Source organism: Excalfactoria chinensis, chromosome 1, assembly GCF_039878825.1.
Source record: "Excalfactoria chinensis isolate bCotChi1 chromosome 1, bCotChi1.hap2, whole genome shotgun sequence".
Lineage (NCBI taxonomy): Eukaryota > Metazoa > Chordata > Aves > Galliformes > Phasianidae > Excalfactoria > Excalfactoria chinensis.
In genome coordinates, this window is record NC_092825.1 from 153,032,424 (window position 1) to 153,039,448 (window position 7,025).

Below are 7,025 nucleotides of genomic sequence, written 5' to 3' on the forward strand. Positions count from 1 at the left end.
CATAAACAGAAACTGGGAATTGAAGAAATATTGTTAAGGTCAGCAGTGGGATTTTTTTGAGAGCATTTGTTTTTTTCAGGTGTGACAGTGGGCCACCGAAACAGCCTGTGTGCTACTGAGGTAGTTTTAAATATAAAGTGGTTTGCAGTTTATTGCCAGGCTGGCAAATCCTTGTGACATCTTTCAGGGCTGATGGGAATTCTAAATGTACTTGGTGCTTTTGTTGGGCTGAAAGACACTGAAGAAAATAATAATAATCGGCATATAATACTGTTCCATTCCATTGAAATTTCTCTGCCTTTGCTAATGTTTGCTTAATGTGTACTAGCGCAGTACATGCATTGTAGAGTAACCATTACTTCAATTAAGAGACATAATAGGAAGTTGCTAAAAGATTTTTTAATGGTACTTTATGTTAGTATTTAGATATATTAAGAAATAATGCTTTTTTTCAGTTACTTTTGGCACAACAGACTAAATTGCAATAAGAAGATAACTGATTAAAGCAGGCTGATGGTCTTCTGATTTTGCCATGCAAAATCCTTCTTTCACAGATTGCCAATTGGAAACAACGTTCAACATGGAGAATGCAGGAAGAAGCTTGATACAGAAAATGAGAGTCAAGATTTAAATGTTTGCAGTGATTTGCCTCGGTCCATATTCACAATTATTTACACTCCTGCAAAGCTGCTTTTCAGGTTCTTTAGGCAGCTGGAGAAATTTATGTTCTGGCTCTTGAACTGTGTTAACACTGAGACTGAGGCTATACCTGGTTGAAATAGTGGCTTCAAAGTTTTCCATACAAAATCATTGTAGAGTTTTAGGCAAGAGTACAGAAAACAGTATACCTCTGTACCAGCCTGGATAATTTGACACTTATATGGTGTTCTTCAGTTACTGTCCAATTAGTGCTGAATGTGCAATAGACACATTATATCTACAACTGTCTATACACATAGCTGAAGATCCTATGCACTTGGATACCAAACTATATTCTGGTTCAAAACTTGTAGATCTCTGCATTGTATAGAAAAGTCAAGAATAAGTGCATTAAAGAATCCAAATTAGAGAATGTTTATCTATTTTCCTGTGCTCTAATTTCTGAACTTAAAAAATATTTAATATTCAGTGTCTTTATGTCATGTCCTTATTGACTATATCTGAGTTACACAGTTCTTGAGTAAGGGTACTGCAGAAAACATTTATTTATGCAGGTTCCCAAGTCAGACCCTGAGACACATAGACTCTGCATTTCTTTTTCCAGAACGTGTTAAAACATTATGTAACAAAAATGAAAGTTAAAATATTGGAGCATTCTTGAACTATTCACTATCTTACACAGACTTTTGAGCAAAACACATTTCCTCAGATTTGTTAGGTTTCTTTCCTCTAGAATCTATATGCCATTACAGATGGAGTAACAGGTTCCTTAATCTCTTCAGAACAAATAAGATGTTTTTTTATAAAGTTAAAGTTGTAGTAGTTTGATCTTTTTTAGGGGCAGACTGAAATTACTAGGCTAACAAGTATTTCTGTAGCAAATATCTAAGTTTAAATTACTGAGATTTTTACAGCTGGAAGTTACAAGGTCAGTCATGACAGCTGAACGTGGAATTTTTGTGATATGTTTGAATTTTTACTGCTATATCAAATACTATCACTAAGCAGAAACAGCTCATGCAACATAAAGTACTGATTGAAAAAAAAAAAAAACACAAAAAAAGTTTCAATTATTTTTGTTATACAATATGTAAAGAATTGCCTTTAAATTATTAAGTTTTCAACTTCCTTAAATATCTTTCATGCTTATTGTTAGAGCTATGAGATGTCATTCTAATTGATACAAACATTCATCATATTTTATATAAAAGATTCTTAGTTTAAATCAACTTCTAATTATAATTAGTGTTGAACTAATACAAGTTATTAAAAATCTGAGTTCAGTGTATTTTTGTTGTTGTTGTTGAAGTTTGTTACATTGCTGGTAAATATTTGATTGTTTTCTTTGTGTGCTATTTACTTTTTTTTTTCCCCTTACCAATCTCAGTCTTATTGATGATTATCCATAGTATTGAAAATATGAGCAGAAGATTGTGTCAACACTGACCATGCATATAATCTCTGTTCACAGGAATTTATTCCCAGATGATTTTGTAAGGGAATCCATATAAGTGTATAGGAGATTCCATATGATTGTTTGCCATACAATGCTGTTAAGCACTGAACTACAAAATCCAGTCTGTTTTCTGAATGATCAGCAATTATTATTATTTTTTTCCCCTATATTGATGAAACTTGCATCACTGCGTCTTTTGAATTAATTTCATAGAATCATAGAATCATAGAATTACTCAGGTTGGAAAAGACCTTGAAGATCATCAAGTCCAACCGCAGCCTAACCAGTAGCCTATCTCTTAAAAAACAACCACAAAACAATACCACAACAACAAACCTCTGCTAAATCATATCCCCGAGTACCACATCCAAACGGCTCTTAAACACATCCAGGGATGGCGATTCAACCACCTCCTTGGTGAGCCCATTCCAGTACCTAACCACCCTTTCTGTAAAGAAGTTCTTTCTAATATCCAACCTAAACTTGCCCTGGCGCAACTTGAGGCCATTTCCCCTCGTCCTGTCACAAGTCAGTAGTGAGAAGAGACCTGCCCCACTCTCACTGTAAGAACCTTTCAGGTACTGGAAGACAGCAATAAGGTCTCCCCTCAGCCTCCTCTTCCTCAGACTAAACAGCCCCAGCTTCCTTAGTCTCTCCTCATAGGGCTGATTCTCCAAGCCCTTAACGAGCCTCGTTGCCCTTCTCTGGACCTGCTCCAGTACCTCCATGTCCTTCTTGTGCTGAGGAATTTGTTGTTTTCCTTGCCATTGTACTGTATCAGTTCTTAGAAATTACTGTTGGGTTTGTTTGTTTGTTTTCTGCTCTTAGTCTTGTATTTTATTTGTTTTAGTCTTGTCATTGCTTATCTAAAAGATTTTTGCACAAGCATTTTTAATAATTACAGTGTTTATGTCTGCATTTAAATGTCTATTTACTGTGTCTGTCATTGTTGCAGCTAGAAGACAATCTCCATTAAATATCCCATTTAATATTTTTCAAACTTTCTGATACACATGGAGTGTATTTGTGAATAATGCTTATTAAATGAATGTATCAGTATACGTAATGCTGTGTGTCAAATCCTGCATATTAATTTACACAATCAAGTTTATATTGCAAATGAAGCAATTTTTTCAACTGGCAAGTCATCATATACCCTAGATGTTCTCATATGAATTTTTCCATAAAACATTAAGTTGAAACTGACCTTGAAAATGACTGTATACTGAGAGATCAAACACTGTGAATTTTGTATTTCTTGGTAATTATGTGTTGCGTGATATAGGTTTTCTCTGCTGCCATACAAGTACAGAGTATGCACTTTCAAATTATAATCCTTGTAAATAACCCATTGTCTGAATTTACAGGAGTGAAAAATAGTCATCTGAGCTATATATGATAAAGAAAAGAGTAAACAAGGATGATTCTTTTCACTTACCTTTACATCTGTATTTGGCAGACACCTATAACAGAGCTATTGGTGTAGACTTCGTCCATTGTTGATAGAGAAAAACAGAAGTCGATAGCTGACCACATCCATTCCATTGTCTACTGCCTATTGATTTCCATTGGATATAAAGAAATATTGAAAGTGGTGCGTTAGTATACAGATGTCTTATAGAACTCCAGAGTTAGGTGAGATGTCTCCTGACCACTTACTTAAGTGCTGTTGGTATAAATATATTATGTTACTAAATTTTTTATTGCTAAATACACACATATATACATAGCTATTACAGTGCCTTTATTCTGTGCAAATTGTTCATCTGTTTTACTGTGCACTTTGTAAGGCTACATGGCAGAACCTTTATATATTTGCACTGAATTGATCATTTTTATATCTCAGTGATACTAGTTCTTAAAATATATTCAACTTCTCATAGTTTACATTATTATAGGAAAAACACAAGTTATAAAATTAATATTGTTATCAAAATAAAATATTCCTGACAATTCTATGAATACTAAAAAATATTAATTTCATGTACAAGTAAATACAAATTCCTGAACTCCGGATGCAATAATTCTGCAAGCAAACAGATACTTAAGAAATGTATATTAATATGAAATGAGTAGGAATATTTCAGATATAATTTCTTTCCAATAGAAATTTCATCATTATGAGATGCTTATTAATTATCATCTAGGAAAATGAAAATTTACTTTGACAGAATCTAAACAAAATGAAAACCATGAGGGTGTCTGGCACATCAACAGTATATTTAGTTTTTCAGCAGCTTGCTGTCATCACTTTCTTTTTAAGCCTTTTTTTCTTTTTTTAGAATCACACTTATTTTTGTTGTTTTGTAGATTCTTTTTCCTTGTTTCCCAACATCTTGAAGTTTCACTGAGGTGTGCAAACAGAGCGAACAAAAAGATACACTCAGTTCTGTCTCAGCTTGGACAGTGTCTACAGCTGGCATCAAAAATGTTGATTGAAAATTGAAAAAAGAAGTTTCAATTTCATTTGTAAATAATGAGTAAGCTCTCTAATTGAACTAAAATATTCAAAATAAGGTGGAAACTTTTACCAACCCTGTTCAATTGCAATGAACTTTTCAATAAATTTTCAATAACTTTATCACAGAATCACAGAATCACAGAATTATAGGGGTTGGAAGGGACCTCTAGAGATCATCGAGTCCAACCCCCCTGCCAAAGCAGACTCCCTACACCACGTCGCACAGGTAGGTGTCCAGGCGGGTCTTGCATATCTCCAGAGAAGGAGACTCCACCACCTCCCTGGGCAGCCTGTTCCAGTGCTCCGTCACCCTCACTGTAAAGAAGTTCTTGCGCACATTCGTGCGGAACTTCCTATGCTGAAGTTTCAGCCCATTTCCCCTAGTCCTGTCCCCACGCACTACTGAAAAGAGACCAGCCTCGCCACTATGGCTCCCACACCTCAGGTATTTATAAACCTGGATCAAGTCCCCTCTCAGCCTTCTTTTCTCAAGGCTAAACAGACCCAGTTCCCTAAGTCTCTCCTCACAGGGGAGATGCTCCAGGCCCTTCACCATCTTTGTGGCCCTCCGCTGGACTCTTTCCAAGAGATCCCTGTCTTTTTTGTACTGGGGAGCCCAGAACTGGACACAGTATTTCAGATGAGGCCTCACCAGGGCAGAGTAGAGGGGGAGGATCACCTCCCTTGACCTGCTGGCTACGCTCTTTTTAATGCACCCCAGTATGCCATTGGCCTTTTTGGCTACAAGGGCACACTGTTGGCTCATGGCCAACCTGTCGTCCACCAGGACGCCCAGGTCCATATATTATATTTGTGCCAATATCTCAAGCCATTCACCTTGACAGATGCTGATATCTAAAAGAAGAGCCTTCAATTGGAAATTAATATCAAATTGTGTTAAAGGAGAAAGTGACAATATCTTCACAAATTAACAGAATTCTGTCTTCTCAAAAATCCTTAAAAAAAAAAAAAAAAAAAAAAACAGACTTCCAGATTTCCCAGGAAAAAAAAATTAGATATCTGTTTGATGTCATTGAATTTCATTATTTAATTAGAGAAACCTGTATGTTACCAAGAAATATTCTAATAATCCTGTTTTTGTTGTCGTTGTTGTTTGTTAATGTACATATTTGCAGAGGAAAATAAAGATAGGATTTCATAAGCATGTATCTCAGTGCTGTTTGCTAGTTATTAATGAAATAGAATCAGGAAATATCTGGTAAATGAATGCTTAAAACAGATGAAATTAAACATCAAAAATGCATATTGATGAGGAAGAAGGATTTTAACTTTCTATGTTGTTATGCTTTATATCACCAAGCTACCTTGTCTTCCAGTCCAGTACAAGGTAAAGAAGCTGGTATGACAATAGAAAGCTGAAACTTCAATTACACTTATAAAAAATATCAGTGTTTTCTATTATGTTGGTCTCTATAAATCTGTTTTCTTGTTACAATTCAAAATGACTGATCAGAGAAAAATTTAGCAAATGTACTAGGCCATATCTAATCTCAAGTTAATTTAACAATCAACAATGCAGTAATTTTACGGTAGATTTATGTTGGCAAGGAAAGCAATATGGCCTCCAAATGTATGATTATACACATTGATCTATATTGGCATGTACTTCAAAATTATGACAAAAGTACTGTGACTTGTTTAATTAAAAGTGTATTTCTATTTTGATTTTGTGCTTTGTTTTATAGTTTGTTTCTTTCTATTTTCATGTCTGCCCAATCTTTAATTTTCAAAATGTCAAAGCCATAACAAATCTTGAGTGAGTATAGAAATAACACATGGTGAATGTATATTTTTGTTGCATACTGAAAATATTTTTATTAACAGTACTCTTCTAATTCAGAACAGTTATATTTTATAAGCACAGCATTACTTATGACAAAAAGGGAGAAAAAAAAAAATATATATGGTACTGATGTGAAGAGAGCAGAGGGGAGAGAAGGGGAAGAGATGGGGAGGGGGGGAGGAGAGAACATCCTCGACAGTTCCAATGAGCTTTGCACAAACAGTCATAGAAATCTGTTTTTTGTTTGTTTGTTTGTTTGTTTTTTCCTGAAATTGATTATGCTTATCTATTAAATTATTACCTACAGATATATATATAAATATACATTACACACTGTTTGAGAATGGAGCAATGAAACTACATTTATTCCAGCTATAAGTCCACTTAAGACACAACATAACCTCTGAATAAATTCAGTTTTAGAAAATTGTCACTGAGCGCAGGCAAAGAAAACATGAAATTCTCTCATATTGGTAGAGAAAAGCATGCTTATATTTCTTATTTTTACTCTGGAGAGGTCCTTCACTTTTCAAGACCTTGCCCCTACACTATCATTTACACATCACATTTCACCGAGAGTGTAAGTATTATCACCCCGTAAGGTTACTTGCATTTGCATACCCATGTTGTATTGTCAAGTGACA

The 7,025-nt window shown here is 34.8% G+C and overlaps 1 long non-coding RNA gene across 1 annotated transcript in view; it reads left to right on the forward strand.

The window, feature by feature from the left end:
* LOC140247109 (uncharacterized) overlaps positions 1-1,693 on the forward strand; it is a 32,424-nt gene extending 30,731 nt beyond the window's left edge. Inside the window, exon 3 of the long non-coding RNA XR_011902598.1 lies at positions 555-1,693. This is a non-coding gene — a long non-coding RNA (uncharacterized lncRNA). The remainder of the gene's footprint in view (positions 1-554) is intronic.
* Positions 1,694-7,025: the final 5,332 nt, after the last annotated feature.